At 46.0% G+C, this 19,046-nt stretch overlaps 1 protein-coding gene across 1 annotated transcript in view; it reads right to left on the reverse strand.

Annotated features, from left to right (window-relative positions):
- LOC145412493 (RNA demethylase ALKBH7, mitochondrial) overlaps positions 1-19,046 on the reverse strand; it is an 84,787-nt gene that overhangs the window by 27,020 nt on the left and 38,721 nt on the right. The gene's annotated exons all lie outside the window — the stretch shown is intronic.

Raw genomic sequence — 19,046 nt, forward strand, 5'->3', positions numbered from 1 at the left:
TGTCTTTGTTGCTTTGCCTCTCACAACCCTTCTCCCTCTCACACTTCCCACCTTATGCATCCAGCTGTTATTCTCCATCCTCTCAACATGTCCAAACCATCTCAATCTACCCCTCCTAATATTGGGAGTAGTCTGTGGCACCAGTCAAGCAGGGCAGTACGCACAAGGTGGATGGAAAGCTGATGAAAGAGCTGGAGCTCCCGTTTCATAAGCCCTCGGGTCTAGTTCCTAACCATCCCCCTATGCTGAACTTTTTCAGTGTTTTGGTAATAAAGAGTAGGCCAGCATGCTATCCAATACAAGTTTCTCCAACTAGCTGTAAACACCAAACTACATGCACATTACACACTACACTTCCTTTTCAAAATTCAACCAAAATCTATCTATCTATCTATCTATTGCCAGACGCCTCAATCCCGTTTGGGGTGGCCACAAACAAATCGCCTCCAAGTCGCCCTGTCCCCCGCCATTTCACTGCCCTGCTCCCAACTCACACCCCTCTCTCTCATATACCTCTCCACCCCATCCCTCCATCTCATCCTCGGCCTCTCCCTCCCTCTTCCCCCCTCCACCTCACTCACATACACTCTCTTCGTCAGTCTTTCACCCTCCATCCTCTCCACATGGCCAAACCACCTCAGTGTGTTCCTCATAACGCTTCCTATCACATCCACATCCACACCACAACGCTCCTTCATTTCCTCATTTGTCAATCTCTCTCTCCATATGACTCCACATGCTCCTCTCAAATAATTAATTTCTACTGCCCTCACTCTTGACCTGTGTCCTTCCAACAACATCCAAGCTTAACTTCCATACGTTACAGCTGGTATAACAATACTGTCATATAGTAGTTTTTTCACTTCCATGCACACTTCCCTGTTTCTTATCACTGCATTCAAGGAACCAGCAACCTTTCTTCCCTGATGAACTCTTTCAATCACTTCACCCACTAAACTTCCATCCTTACTCATCACACTACCCAACTACTTAAACGCACTCACATTTTCCACTTCCTCCTCATCCAACCTCACTGTACAGTCACTGACTCCACTTCTCTCAAAGACCATAACTTTACTCCTCCCTGCATTCACCTTTAGACTCCGTTTCTTAAGCACTCTCCCAAATTCATTCACCAAGCTTTGCAGCTCCCTTTTGTCTTCACTTAACAAAACAGTATCATCTGCAAACAACAGTACAGGGAGTTTCCAAACAATGTCCTCTCTCATTAGGGCTGCTCTAACATCCACTGCCCTACCTTGTATCTCTCTTATAACCCAATCCATATACAGATTGAACAACCATGGAGACATGACATCCTTGTTTCACCCCAACCTTCAAAGAGAAAAATTCACTCAGTTCCCTCTCCACATGCACTGCAGCCTTAGCACCCTCATACATACTCTTCACAGCCTTCAACAACTTCCCATCTACTCCATATAATCTTAATACTTTCCAGAGTCCTTGCCTATCCACCCAGTCATATGCTTTCTCCAAATCCATGAAGGCCGCAAGATCATCACCACTACCGATAAGCACCATCACCACCATCAAACAACACTGTTACCACCACTAAACAGCACTATTACCACCACCAAACACCACCATCACCACCACCAAACAGCACTATTACCACCACCAAAAACCACCATCACCACCACCAAACACCACCATCACCACCACCAAACACCATTATTACCACCACCAAACACCACCATCACCACCACCAAACACCACCATCACCACCACCAAACACCACTATCACCACCACCAAACACCACCATCACCACCACCAAACACCACCATCACCACCACCAAAAACCACCATCACCACCACCAAAAACCACCATCACCACCACCAAACACCACCACCAAACAGCACTATTACCACCACCAAACACCACCATCACCACCACCAAACACCACCATCACCACCACCAAACACCACTATCACCACCACCAAACACCACCATCACCACCACCAAACACCACCATCACCACCACCAAAAACCACCATCACCACCACCAAACACCACCACCAAACACCACTATTACCACCACCAAACACCACCATCACCACCACCAAACACCACCATCACCACCACCAAACACCACCATCACCACCACCAAACACTACCATCACCACCAACAAACACCACCATCACCACCAACAAACACCACCATCACCACCACCATCACCACCAACAACCACCACCATCACCACCACCAAACAGCACCATCACCACCACCATCACCACCACCAAACACCACCATCACCACCAACAACCACCACCATCACCACCACCAAACACCACCATCACCACCACCAAACACCACCATCACCACCACCAAACACCACCATCACCACCACCAAACACCACCATCACCACCACCAAACAGCACTATTACCACCAACAACCACCACCATCACCACCACCAAACACCACCATCACCACCACCAAACACCACTATTACCACCACCAAACACCACTATTACCACCACCAAACACCACTATTACCACCACCAAACACCACCATCACCACCACCAAACACCACCATCACCACCACCAAACACCACTATTACCACCACCAAACACCACTATTACCACCACCAAACACCACTATTACCACCACCAAACACCACTATTACCACCACCAAACACCACCATCACCACCACCAAACACCACCATCACCACCACCAAACACCACCATCACCACCACCAAACACCACCATCACCACCACCAAACAGCACTATTACCACCAACAACCACCACCATCACCACCACCAAACACCACCATCACCACCACCAAACAGCACTATTACCACCAACAACCACCACCATCACCACCACCAAACACCACCACCAAACACCACCATCACCACCACCAAACATCACCATCACCACCACCAAACACCACTATTACCACCAACAACCACCACCATCACCACCACCAAACAGCACCATCACCACCACCAAACACCACCATCACCACCACCAAACACCACTATTACCACAACCAAACACCACTATTACCACAACCAAACACCACTATTACCACCACCAAACACCACCATCACCAGCACCAAACACCACTATTACCACAACCAAACACCACTATTACCACCACCAAACACCACCATCACCACCACCAAACACCACCATCACCACCACCAAACAGCACTATTACCACCACCAAACACTATTACCACCACCAAACACCACTATTACCACCACCAAACACCACTATTACCACCACCAAACACCACTATTACCACCACCAAACACCACCATCACCACCACCAAACACCACCATCACCACCACCAAACACCACCATCACCACCACCAAACAGCACTATTACCACCACCAAACAGCACTATTACCACCACCAAACACCATCATCACCACCACCAAACACCACCATCACCACCACCAAACAGCACTATTACCACCACCAAACAGCACCATCACCACCACCAAACACCACCATCACCACCACCAAACAGCACTATTACCACCACCAAACAGCACTATTACCACCACCAAACACCACTATTACCACCACTAAACAGCACCATCACCACCACCAAACACCACCATCACCACCACCACCAAACACCACCACCACCAAACACCACCATCACCAAACACCACCACCACCAAACACCACCATCACCAAACACCACCATCACCAAACACCACCATCACCAAACACCACCACCACCAAACCCCACCACCACCAAACCCCACCACCACCAAACAGCACCATCACCACCACCAAACAGCACCATCACCACCACCACCATCAACACCACCACCATCACCACCACCAAACATCACCATCACCACCACTAAACACCATTATTACCACCACCAAACAGCACCATCACCACCACCAAACAGCACCATCACCACCACCAAACAGCACCATCACCACCACCAAACACCACTATTACCACCACCAAACACCACTATTACCACCACCAAACACCACTATTACCACCACCAAACACCACTATTACCACCACCAAACACCACCATCACCACCACCAAACACCACTATTACCACCACCAAACACCACTATTCCCACCACCAAACACCACTATTCCCACCACCAAACACCACTATTACCACCACCAAACACCACTATTACCACCACCAAACACCACCATCACCACCACCAAACATCACCATCACCACCACCAAACACCACTATTACCACCACCAAACACCACTATTCCCACCACCAAACAGCACCATCACCACCACCAAACAGCACCATCACCACCACCAAACACCACCATCACCACCACCAAACACCACCATCACCACCACCAAACACCACCATCACCACCACCAAACACCACCATCACCACCACCAAACACCACCATCACCACCACCAAACACCACCATCACCACCACCAAACACCACCACCAAACACCACTATTACCACCACCAAACACCACCACCACCATCACCACCACCAAACACCACCATCACCACCACCAAACACCACTATTACCACCACCAAACAGCACCATCACCACCACCAAACACCACCATCACCACCACCAAACACCACCATCACCACCACCAAACACCACCATCACCACCAACAAACACTACCATCACCACCACCAAACACCACTATTACCACCACCAAACAGCACCATCACCACCACCAAACACCACTATTACCACCACCAAACAGCACCATCACCACCACCAAACACCACTATTACCACCACCAAACACCACTATTACCACCACCAAACACCACCATCACCACCACCAAACACCACTATTACCACCACCGAACAGCACCATCACCACCACCAAACAGCACCATCACCACCACCATCACCACCACCAAACAGCACCATCACCACCACCAAACACCACTATTACCACCACCAAACAGCACCATCACCACCACCAAACACCACTATTACCACCACCAAACAGCACCATCACCACCACCAGACACCACTATTGCCACCACCAAACACCACCATCACCACCATCACCACCAACAAACACCACCATCACCACCACCAAACACCACCATCACCACCACCAAACAGCACCATCACCACCACCAAACACCACCATCACCACCAACAAACACCACTATTACCACCACCAAACACCACTATTACCACAACCAAACAGCACCATCACCACCACCAAACAGCACCATCACCACCAACAAACACCACTATTACCACCACCAAACACCACTATTACCACCACCAAACACCACTATTACCACCACCAAAAACCACCATCACCACCACCAAACACCACTATTACCACCACCAAACACCACCATCACCACCACCAAACAGCACCATCACCACCACCAAACACCACTATTACCACCACCAAACAGCACCATCACCACCACCAAACACCACCATCACCACCACCAAACACCACCATCACCACCACCAAAGACCACCATCACCACCACCAAACACCACCATCACCACCACCAAACACCACCATCACCACCACCAAACACCACCATCACCACCACCAAACACCACCATCACCACCACCAAACACCACTATTACCACCACCAAACACCACTATTACCACCACCAAACAGCACCATCACCACCACCAAACACCACTATTACCACCACCAAACACCACTATTACCACCACCAAACACCACTATTACCACCACCAAACAGCACCATCATCACCACCAAACACCACTATTACCACCACCAAACAGGACCATCACCACCACCAAACACCATCATCACCACCACCAAACACCACTATTACCACCACCAAACAGCACCATCACCACCACCAAACAGCACCATCACCACCACCAAACACCACTATTACCACCACCAAACACCACCATCACCACCACCAAACACCACTATTCCCACCACCAAACAGCACCATTACCACCACCAAACACCACCATCACCACCACCAAACACCACTATTACCACCACCAAACACCACTATTACCACCACCAAACAGCACCATCACCACCACCACCATCACCACCACCAAACAGCACCATCACCACCACCATCACCACCACCAAACAGCACCATCACCACCACCAAGCAGCACCATCACCACCACCAAACACCACTATTACCACCACCAAACACCACTATTACCACCACCAAACAGCACCATCACCACCACCAAACAGCACCATTACCACCACCAAACACCACCATTACCACCACCAAACACCACTATTACCACCACCAAACAGCACCACCAAACACCACCATCACCACCACCAAACACCACCATCACCACCACCAAACACCACCATCACCACCACCAAACAGCACCATCACCACCAACAAACACCACTATTACCACCACCAAACACCACCATCACCACCACCAAACACCACCATCACCACCACCAAACACCACTATTACCACCACCAAACACCACTATTACCACCACCAAACACCACTATTACCACCACCAAACACCACCATCACCACCAACAAACATCACCATCACCACCAACAAACACCACTATTACCACCACCAAACACCACCGTTACCACCACCAAACACCACTATTACCACCACCAAACAGCACCATCACCACCACCAAACAGCACCATCACCACCACCAAACAGCACCATCACCACCACCAAACAGCACCATCACCACCAACAAACACCACTATTACCACCACCAAACACCACCATCACCACCACCAAACACCACCATCACCACCACCAAACACCACCATCACCACCACCAAACACCACCATCACCACCAACAAACACCACTATTACCACCGCCAAACACCACCATCACCACCAACAAACACCACCATCACCACCAACAAACATCACCATCACCACCACCAAACAGCACCATCACCACCACCAAACACCACTATTACCACCACCAAACACCACCATCACCACCACCATCACCACCACCATCACCACCATCACCACCACCATCACCACCACCAAACACCACCATCACCACCACCAAACACCACTATTACCACCACCAAACAGCACCATCACCACCACCAAACACAACCATCACCACCACCAAACACCACCATCACCACCACCAAACACCACTATTACCACCACCAAACACCACCATCATCACCACCATCACTACTAGCACACAACACCATTACTATCTATCTATCTATATACCTAGGCTGCTTCCCCCAAAGAAAGGGAGGTAGCCGAGACAGGACGATACACTCCCAATTTACTCATCCACACATACACACATTTATTCACATCGTATTCCGAAGGGAAGAAGGGACAGATCCTCACTGCACCACACCACATGAGGGTCAACTGCACAGTGCAATCAGCAACATCCGCAGCAGGGCCCGACAGCAGAGCTGGTTTACCCCTGCCACATCATAATGGACCCATCCCCTTACCCTCACCTGACCTGATCAGCTGATCAGACAAAATGCGGGAGAATATCCCCTCAGGGCTGCGTCATCATTTATTCAGTCACAGTTTCTCTCCATTCATTTCTATCCCGCACAGCCACTCTTCCTTGCTCAACAGTCATCCCTCTCACATCCAACGCTCTCTTCACACTGTCCATCCATCCTATTCGTGGTCGTCTTCTCAGCCTTACACCTCTCACATCAGATCTAGTTATCTTTTTCACCAATCGCTCATTATAAATTCTCTCCATATGCCCAAACCATCGCAACACCCTCTGCTCAACTCGATCAGCCATCTCCTGAACAACTCCAGTTCTCCTCCACACTTCATCATTTCTCACTCGATCCATACACATCACTCCACACATATTCCTCAAACCTCATCTCCATTACATTCAAACTTTTCCTCTCTGCTACACCCATATTCCATGTTTCAGCCCCATATACAGTCATTACTCGTTTTACGATGGGGTTACATCAGGTCATATCTTATCATATACCGATTTTATCGTAAATTGGGAGACTGAAACCCATTACAAAAGGGGGGTTACATCAACTCAACTTCCGAAAGTCACCTAACCAAGACTGAACCGTAAATGACAATCCACCTTCATTCCTTCCTGTGTTGGTCCAAGTCATCTCCGAGTCGTCCCCCCTGAGGCTGGGGGACAGCCTGTGCTTACAGGCACTAGTGGTCAGCCTCTGAGTCAGACAGGAACAGGTTAGGGGGAGGGGAATTCAGCCCATACCTGCACCAACCTTAGCACTGGGACCCATACCTGCACCAACCATAGCACTGGGGCCTACACTGGCATTGACCTTACCACTGGGCACACAAATCCACAGTACTGTAGTACGATGTTTGGCTGAGAGTGACCATAACAAGGGGGCACACATGAACAAGTTGGAAAGACAGGGCTTTGAAGGAGAGGCGGGACCTAAACCATAACAATGCCTGCACGCCGGGGCCACCATCTTGCCTGAGACAAATGACGGTCACCTTGCATGTGCCTGGCGCTTTCCAATGGCAAAATCGTTATAGCAGGCAATTTATTGTAAACTGAAATTTGGGGTGGAACTTTTCTATTATCACTGTAGCGAATTATCATAAACGGAATCATTGTAAAACGAGTAATGACTGTAATGCAGTCGGTACCACATCACCCTCATCCAGCCTTCTCTTTACATCCATTCTAAGCAAATGACATCTAAACACTTTTTTCATTCCTCCCAGCACCTTTCCTACTTCATTCATTCTAAACTTCACTTCTGCATCTATTCTTCCATCCACAGCAACATGTGACCCTAAATATTTAAAACATTCTACCTCCTCAAGCAACTCACCATTCAAAACTATATTCATCCTCCTACCATCTACCAACCTCGTACACTTCATCACTTTATTCTTATTCTAATTTACTTTCAATTTCCTCCTTTCACACACCCTTCTAAACTCCTCTACCAACTGTCTCAATCTCTCTGAATCAGCCACCAGTGCAGTATCTGCAAAATGCAGCTGATTCAGATTCCACTCTCTAACATCAACATTCACCAGACTCAGACGACCACATAACACTATTGCATTCACCTCCCTTACAATACCATCCATATAAATATTAAACAACCAAGGCGACATCACACATCCCTGCTGCAGTCCCACTCTCATGGGAAACCAATCACTGACAGTACTTCCCACTCTTACACATGCTTTACAATTTACATAAAAACTTTTCACCCCTTTTAGTAACCTACCATCAAGTCCATACAATCTTAAAACAGTCCACGAAGCCTCCCTATCAGTTCTATCATATGCTTTCTCTAAATCCATGATTGCCCAAAACACACCCTTACCTTTCGCTAAATACTTTTCACACACCTGTCTCACAGCAAACACCTGATCCATGCATCCCCTCCTTCTCCTAAAGCCACACTGTTCATCACCAATCATTCCCTCTGTACCTTCTATAACTCTCTTAATTAACACTCTACCATACACCTTACCTGCAACACTCAACAGACTTATACCCCTAAAACTACTACATTCATACTTATCGCCCTTACCTTTACACAACGGGACCACACAAGCACTTGCCCAGTCAACTGGCACCATACCTTGCACAAAGCACACATTCAACCACCTTACTAACCAGTCAACAAGAGTCACTCCACCACCTTTCAGACATTCCACAGCACACCCATCCATACCTGCAGCTTTCCCTGTTTTCATCTCCTTTACTGCCTCCTATACTTTCTCAATCATGATCAAAGAATCATTCAACTCTCCCAACACATTTAATCCTTGCACCCTTCCTTCTGCCACGATCTCAGCCTTCCTTTCCTCCTCTACAGCTACCGCAAATTGACTTAGGACCTCCCCCCACAAGGTACTGAAAAATGCAGAAATCATAGTATATCACATTAATATGAAATCATGTTTCTCCTGTTTTTCAGGACCAGTTGGATGCATTTTGGCATGGAATCACATAGATCTCTAAAGTAATTTCTTTGCACCAAACATCTGTCAGTTCAGTCTTGAGGTCGGGTGTCTTCTTCTCTGCCATGATTTTCTTCATCTTTGCCTGGCAGTTTTCTATCGAATTTAGATCCGGACTGTTGCCAGGCCAGTCGAGGACTTCAATCCGATTATCCTGAAGCCATTTTGTCACCTTTAGTGACTTGTGACAAGGAACTGAATCGTGCATGAAAAAGTCGCACCCATGAATAACAAAAAAGTTTAACAAATGATCTTTCAGAACTTGAATGTACAGGCCACCATTCATCATCAAGTTCTTAGGAAGAAAGCAGAGGCCTCCCCTTCCCATTTCACCTGAGAAACACCCCCATACCATTACTGACTGTGGGTGCTTAACAGTCGGCACCGTGTAAGCAGGGTCATATCGACTACGGGAGGCAGAGTGACGAACCTTGGCAGAACGCACATGGAACACTTGGAATGTGCTTTCATCAGAAAACATAACTTTTCTCCACTCATCCGATGTCCAGTGTCCTTACTTCTTGGCAAACTGAATGCGCTGCTTCTTCATACGGTCAGTGAGAAGCGGTTTCTTGGCTGTGGTACGGCTTGGCAAACTCAGCTCCTTCTGTAAGCGGTGTTGGATAGTTCGAATTGAGACGTCTTGTAACAGCTGGGGATGCATTCTGTTCTCTTCTGCTGCTGTCAGTCGAGGATTCTTGATTACTTCCCTCTTCAGAAATGTATCTGTACCTCTGGAAGTCATCCTCTTCTTTCCACTGCCATCCTTGTGCTTTGGTATGACATCAGGTGGCAGGCCGGGCGCTGTGGCAAGAATCTTCATGACAGTTGACTTTGCTCATCCAGTACATTCACAAATCATGTTGTTAGGGACAATATCCTGCCTCCATGCAATGATATGGACCTTCTCATCCCTTGAGCAGTACTTTCCAGGCATAACAACTTGACTCTACGAAAATAACAGGGCAAACAGTAATGCATACGAAAAAAGAGGGGACTTTGCTCATCCAGTACATTCACAAATCATGTTGTTAGGGACAATATCCTGCCTCCATGCAATGATATGGACCTTCTCATCCCTTGAGCAGTACTTTCCAGGCATGACAACTTGACTCTAGGAAAATAACAGGGCAAACAGTAATGCATACGAAAAAAGAGGGTGGTGCAAGCTTGGAGCGACGGGAACATATACTCCCAATCTCGCTCTTTGGCAAGCACTGATGTGCTGAGTGTTTCACCACCTTCTGCCAACACCAGAGGAGTTGCCAGTTACTGCTTGCCCAAAAAATTCACCTGGTAGAGGTGGAAACACAAAGCAAAGACAGACAACTCTCCCATTGCAATTCTGTGTGTAGGTCCTAAGTCAATTTGTGGTAGATGTACATCCAACAATCTTTCAAAACACTTCGCCCATCTCTTCCTTACTGCATCCATCTCAATTAACATCCTCCCATCCTCTGCTCTTACTCACTCTTCCTCTCCCTTTTGCACCTTTTTCACCTTCCAAAACATTTTCTTATTCTATTGAAAATTCTCAGTCAACTGCCTATCCCACCTCTCACCTGCTGCCACTTTAGCATCACGCATAGCCCTTCTCACCCTATTCCTCTTTTCCTTATACCTCTCATATGACACCTCATCCTTCCTCTGCAGCCACACTTCATATGCACATCTCTTCTCAACCACAGCCATACTTACTTCCTCGCACCACCATTCACTTCCCTTTCTTACACCACCACCCACTCGTCTCACACCACACACCTCTTCTGCATACCCCACCACAGCACTCATAAACAACTGCCATTCCTCCTCCACACTGCCATTCTCCTGATCTTTCACTGCAATCCACTCATCTTTCAATTTCTCCTGATACTCTATCATTTTCTCTTTTATCCAACTCATTCACTTTCAAAATCTTCCTGCCACACCTAACTCTCCTAGCTCTCACCCATCTCTTACCTACTCTCAACCTTCCCTCCACCAGGTAATGGTCAGACATACCTCCACCCTCCCCTCTCAAAACTCTCACATCCAACAATCTTCCTATTACATTCCTGGACACAATCACATAGTCCATCAATGCTCTATCAACAACCCTTCCACCCTCGTCTCACCCATGTATACTTATAAACATCTTTCTTCTCAAACAAAGTATTTCCAATCACCATCTCTCACTAAATGCACATCCCTATCATTTGTTCCCCATTTTCATTTCTTCCAGGCACACAGTGCATACCAACTACACCTTCATCTGCTACATTTCCCACTCTAGCATTCAGATCTCCCATCACTACCACATTCACATTTGCTCCAGAACTCTGCAGACACTCATCAACATCATTCCAGAAAGACTCCCTCTCTTCTTCATCCCTTTCACTACTAGGCCCATATGCACTCACAAATACCCACAACTCACATTCAAATTTTGCTCTCACCCATATCAGTCTTGATGACACCTCCTTCCATTCAATCACACACTGCTGTACTTCCGGGCTCACTAACAAGGCCACACCTTCTCTTGCCCTTCCTCTATCCACACCTGACAATCTTCCATTCACACTTCCAATTATGGAAATATCATCATTGGTGGAAAGATTCACATTTATTTTTTGAAGTGCCTGGCAAGTGTTAAATATCAGCATACATATAATTTCTGTTTCTGACCTGAGTTACTAGAGGACAAGGGAACCTAATCTTGGGACAGTACAGAATAGCTTCTTAGACACAAAGGCCATTCTATCTGTCTAACTATCTATCTATTTATTCATAGCCAAAAGTCTCAATCTCACAAGAGGTGGCCATAAACAAATCATCTCCATGTTGCCCTGTCCTCTACCATTTGGCTGCCCTTCCTCCTATGCACACTTCCCTCTCTTATATCTCCACTCCATCCCTCCACTGCATCCTTGGTCTCCCCCATCCCCTCCATCTCACTCACATTCGTTCTTCAAGCCAGTCTCTCATACTCCATCCTCCCCACATGGCCAAACCATCTCAGAATATTTTTCTTAACACATTTCAATCACATCCACAGAAATATCACAATGTTCCTTTACTTCCTAATTTGTCTGTCATCTCTTGTAACTCCACATGCTCCTCTCAGACAACTCATTTCCAATACTCATGCTCCTGACTTGTATCCTTCCAACAAGGTCCATTCTTCACTTCCATACATTAGAGTAGGGGATTATAATGCTGTCACACAACGACTTTTTTTACTCTCACTCTCACTTCCTTATTCATTCTCACTGCTTTCAGTAACCAGCAACCCTTCTTCCCTGCTGTTCCCTTTCCAGCACCTCGTCCTCCAAACTTCTATTCGTACTCATCACACCTCCTAAGTACCTGAATGCACTCACATTCTCCAATTTCTCTCCATACATTCTCACTGCATTCTATGGCTTCATTTCTCTTCAAAGACTAAAGCTTTACTCTTATCTACATTCACTTTCTGATTCTGTTTCTTATATACACTCATATTCACCAAAGCTTGCAGCTTACATGCATCCTCACTTAATACAGGATTGTCAAGAAACAACAGTACACGGAGTTTTCAAACTCTACCCTTTATAGTTAAGAGACACAATCATCCGCTACCCTACCTTGTATCTCTTGTACATCTCCGTCCATGTATAAGTGAACAACTCAATATACATGACACATCCCTGTTTCGGTCGAACATTCAGTCAAAGAACTTGATTCACTTTCCACAAGAACTGCAGCCCTGGTACCCTCACACATACTCTTCACAGCATTCAACAGTTTCCCAGTTACTCCATATATTTTTAAAATCTCACACTCCTTGTACAGTATATATATATATATTCCGTCACATGCTTTCTTCAGATCCACGAAGCCAGCATATAACACATTCCTTCTCTAATACTCTTCTTTGAAACATCTTAGAATGTATAGCTATCTGATCAACATAACCCCTTCCCTTCCTAAAACCTCCTTGTTCTTCTCCAACTAATTCCTTTGTTATCTCCCTAACTCTGTCAATATGCATGGATGCATAGAGACAGCATTATAGCCGGTTGTTGAATGAGGAGTTTGACTGGGATAGGGAAGGTTTGGAGTTAAGAGGTCCAATGTTTGGTCCTTGGCCTTTGATTGATGCTGCAACAGTGAGTGAGGCAACAGGCAGGATGCAGGTGGGGAAGGCAGCAGGTGTGTCTGGGTTGACTGCTGAAATGTTGAAGGCCTCAGGAGATACAGGAATAAGGTTAGTCACTGACCTGATAAGTATGATTATATATCAGTGCGTTGTCCCAGATGACTGGCTGAAGAGAGTAATTGTAAATGTGTACAATGGGAAGGGGGTATAAAGTTTTCAGATCACATAATGAAGGTAATGGAGAGAGTTCTAGAAAGAATGATTAGAGAAAGAGTGAATACTGATGAAATGCAGTTTGGGTTTATACCAGGCGGGGGGACCACTGATGCCATATTCACTGTTATGACAGCTTCAGGAAAAATATATAGGAAAGAAAAGGGGAACTGTACTTTGTTTTTGTTGATTTGGAGAAGGCCTTTGACAAAGTCCCAAGAGAGGTGGCGAAGTGGACAATGAGAAAGCTTGGGATCGAGGAGTGGGTGGTTAGGGTGGTTGTATGGCCATGCATGTGGGTGCTCACACCCAGGTAAGAGTGAATGGAGATATGAGTGATGAGTTTTCCATGAATGTTGGAGTGCATCAGGGGTCAGTTTTGAGTCCCTTGTTGTTTATCATGGTACTTGAAGCCCTCTCACGTGACTTCAGAAATGGACTCCCGTGGGAGATGTATGCTGATGATTTGGTGTTGATTGCAGGGAATGAAAGGGAGGTGGAGGAAAGATTCAGGAAGTGGCGAGATGATATGGGGCACAAGGGCTTAAGAGTATATGCAGATAAAACTTAAATGATGATATCTAGGGTTGGTGGGAGTACTGTCAAAGAAGAGGGAGAGTGGACATGTGCAATTTGCCACAAAGCCGTGGGAAGTAATTCCATCTTGTGCAGCGTTTGTGATAAGTGGCTGCATAAGAGATGTAGTGGTATTAGAGGTAGACTGCAAGATAATGCTGATTTTATGTGTGCAGTGTGTCGGGAAGAGCAGGTGGAAATTGTCAGGCGTGGAAGGATTGAACTTGCTGGTGAGTCTCTCAAGTGTGTGGAAGTTTTGTTATTTGGGAGACACGTTATGTGATGGAGGTGGGGGTGGAGCTAGCTCTATGGCTATGAGGAGTGGTTGGAAGAAGTTCAGGGAGCTGTTGCCTCTTCTGACACTGAGAGGGCTCTCCCTACGTGCTAAGGGATCTTTGTATACAGCATGCTTTAGGAGTGTAATGCTGTATGGCAGTGAGACCTGGGCAGTAAAGGAAGAAGATATTCACAGGCTCAAACATACAGAAATGACAATGAATAGGTGGATGTGCAGTGCATCCCTGAGTGCAAGGCCAGGGGGGCGCTAGGCTGGTGATGGAAAAGTTGAGAGGTAGGATGTGACTGGAGTGTACTGGTGTTGTGATGAAGAGAGGTAGACTGAGGTGGCTGGGCATGTGGAGAGGATAGGGGATGATAATTGGGTGCAGGACGTGAGAAGCGTTAATATTAGGGGTGGGGTTGCGGGGGGCAGACCAAAGAAGACCTGGGACAAGGTCATTAAGTGTGACCTCAGGGCCAAGGGACTGTACAGGGAAGCTGCCAGAGATCAAGCCACACAGAGAGCTGCCATTTAGTGACCAAGGCCAACGCATGCAAGCATGTTGGAGCCTTCAAAAACGAAACAAAAGGATATCCTACCATATATTTTTCCTTTCACACTGGGCAGACAAGTAACCCTATGACTGCCACACACCTCTGTTTCCCTTTTGCTTCTGTAATGGGAAAAAATTATTCCTGACTTACAGTCCTCTGGAGCCATAACTTTCTCCCAGGCCAGTCTGCACATCTTTCTTATCCATTCTATCACTAACTCTTCCATGTATTTCAACATTTCACCACACACTCCATCAATCCCTGGGGCTTTCCCCATTTTGACCTTTTCATTGCTTCTAATACTTCCATCCAACTGATCTCTTCCTACCTACGTGCCTCTCTTCTTCCAGCCATTCCCAAACCTCTATACTTGTGCTACTCTCATTCTCTGCATTCAACATTTTCTTGATGTGTTCTGTCCGTCTGCTTACTTTCTCTCCTTTCTCCACCAACAGTCTGCCACTTTTCTCTCTCACTCCTCTACTGCTTCCCTTATCACTGTCTTACCTTCCTGACCTACAAAACAGTTTCTTATATTCCCTCCACTTTACAATGAGACTTCTTCCAAACTTCTCATCCACTCTTTTCTTTCTCTTATTAGTCTTTTCACCTCTCTCCTCTTCTCTACATATAACTTACTCTGCCATCTCTCCATTAAACCCGATGAGGCCAGTAGGTATCCAAATATATTATGCTTTTATACACAGAAACATATTCAGGAATTTATAATCCAAAAGATAATTTTAAAAAGTGAGTCTGTCTGTTTGTCTGCTACAGACATTAAGGAGGAACTATCTACAGGGCTCTAAAGGGGCCTAACAGGAGTAATTTTATGATGAAGTTAATCCTGTAGTTTATATTTTCTGAAGTGGTGCCCCTGATGGAAAAAAGTAGAACTCATCAGATCAGCATGGTGGTCAATTACCATAGTTTTTAACTTCCACCTACAACCACATCAATATTACAACTTAAAAAACCACTACAGTATATTAAGTCAACGTGGTGGAGTTTGAAGGCTGGGTGGGTTGCATGGGGAGGGTGGGTTAGTGTTGTGGGTCAGCATGGGTGAGCAGGATGGATGAGTGGCTGGGTAATGGGAAAATAGGTCCATGGAAGGATAGGTCCAACAATAACATATTCCTGAAGAAATGGACTTTGGAGGAAAAAAGGTCCAATGGGTAAAAAAAGGATCCCATGGGTCATCCCCTACAGAGGGGTGGCCCCCCAGGGGCCCAGGCAATGCCAATATAAGGGTCACAGTTTTTTACCCAGGGACTGTTGGGAATCATGCTAGCATAAGGAGGAAGTAAAAACTATACAGCTGACCCTCATTTTACAATGAACCAGAATGCAATGAATCACTTATATGACAACAAAAAAGTCAGGCCCTTTTCATGATAAAGTAAGCTCTCAATTATCCTTTGGTGCAATATCCTGCCTAACACAGTATCCAGCACAGCAATCTTGGCTCTATTAAAGCACTATCCGGCAATTTTATGCAACATCCGGCACTGAAATGGGACTTGACTGGCAGTCCAATGCAATGTCTGGCGTTGAGGTGTCTGAACTGGCTTGAAAGTGCTCGCCAACCGGTGCCAGGGGAAATCCAGAAACTTGGGAGCCAATGAAAACGCTCGCTACACACCAGCCAATCAGAATCCATCATGGGCATGGCTTATCCAGTGAGCCAAGAATACCGCTTCGCTCTAATTCTCACCTGTGGATGTCATAGAGTCAAGACCCGCCTGTGCACTCCCACACTTCTGACCATGCGGTTGCAAAACTTTGGTGCACTGACTAACTCTGTGGCAGCCTATGTTCAAGCTATTGTACAGTACTGTTTTGTACTGCAAAGCTAATGGCCTGACAGTGTTCATGCCCTCGTACTCTATTGTCTTTTTTTTTTTTTTATGTCTCCGACTCTGGGCATAGGCTTCATAGTCTGTTACCACGACCCAGTAGTCCTCCTACGTCCACACACCTTCACATATCACCACTTTGGCACTAACACCCACCATCCATATTGAATACATGCTAGGGCTGTCTCATACAGGACTGGTGTACAGTGAGTCCTCGAAATACGAAAACCCGAAGTACGAATTTCCGATGGTACGAAATTGATTAATATAGGACAAATTCCACAGTACGAAAATATCTGTCTTGATGATACAAAAATCGATACTCAATACGAAAGGAAATGCAGAGATAGCCCGATTATCCAGACTATATGATGTGAAGAAGTGCCTGAATAGTCTGAAATCACGATTAATCTGGCGAAATCAAAACACAAGTACTGTTAGACTGATTTAGTTACCGGTAAATGTACAATGAAAGACACAACTATCTTCCCAGTTCAGTCTGAAGAAAATTTACACCAAGTGAAATACAATGAAAACCCTGTTTCTACTAGTGCCTGTTTCAAATGGTTCGATTTTTCCACGCTATATTCGTCAGACTCTGGGAAGATGCTTTTGTCTTTCATTGTACACTTGAAGCAGCAGAAAGACTTTACCAGTTCAATTCATAATCCTCCAGCTTGTTTCTGTAATTTTCTGACAACTTTCAGTTTGGCAAATTACTTTTTCTTGCTGAAAAATTTTCTCCCTGTTTTTATCATCACTTTCCCCTACGATCGTTTCCAGCGCAGTGGAAGAAACATCAACGTGCTCAAAGGTGGATATCGTTTCCCAATTTCCCAACCGGAGGTTAGGTTAGGTTAAAATTATTAGGTACAGATAAGCTTGGTCAGGCCAGGTTTTCTTAAACACTTAGGGAAGGACAGTCCTTTCTCCCATTATGTTAACGAAATAAACAAGAGTTGTCACACCAGAATAGCTAAAAATGACGGGGAAAAAGATTTAATAAGAAACGTTTACTGTATTTACCAACCCAGAAATAATCTGAAAAATATAACAGACTATCAGGAAGAACTGATTTGGTAAGGTGCTTTTACTGCTTAAAGTAAAACGTATGTTTAGCCCTCAATGGCTGTGGGTTCATATATTTGCGTGCTCCCATGGTCGGCCTTGGGACCATTTATTCAAAGTTCTAAAATCAATTTCTTTTTCTTACATATGTGAACAGACTCGTCTGGCACACCTGGCTTCCCCCCCCCCCAAACCCATCCTGTGATTTGCTATGATTCGTGTAAGAATTAATAAAATTAGGATGCATGTTACATCAGCATGTATACATTGGCCGAAAACATCTGGGCCGAAGTGAACTGTGAACGCCAGACTGGTTGAGGTGGTGGAGTAGGGTCGTGTAAACACACCAGTGACCCTCATTCCCTTCCCATAATTGCTCGCAGTTTTTTATAGCTCACCCTAACTTAACGTCACTGACACCAGTACAGTAAGGCG

This window comes from Coenobita brevimanus, chromosome 93 (assembly GCF_032717465.1).
Source record: "Coenobita brevimanus isolate Jiangsu-jjx chromosome 93, ASM3271746v2, whole genome shotgun sequence".
NCBI lineage: Eukaryota > Metazoa > Arthropoda > Malacostraca > Decapoda > Coenobitidae > Coenobita > Coenobita brevimanus.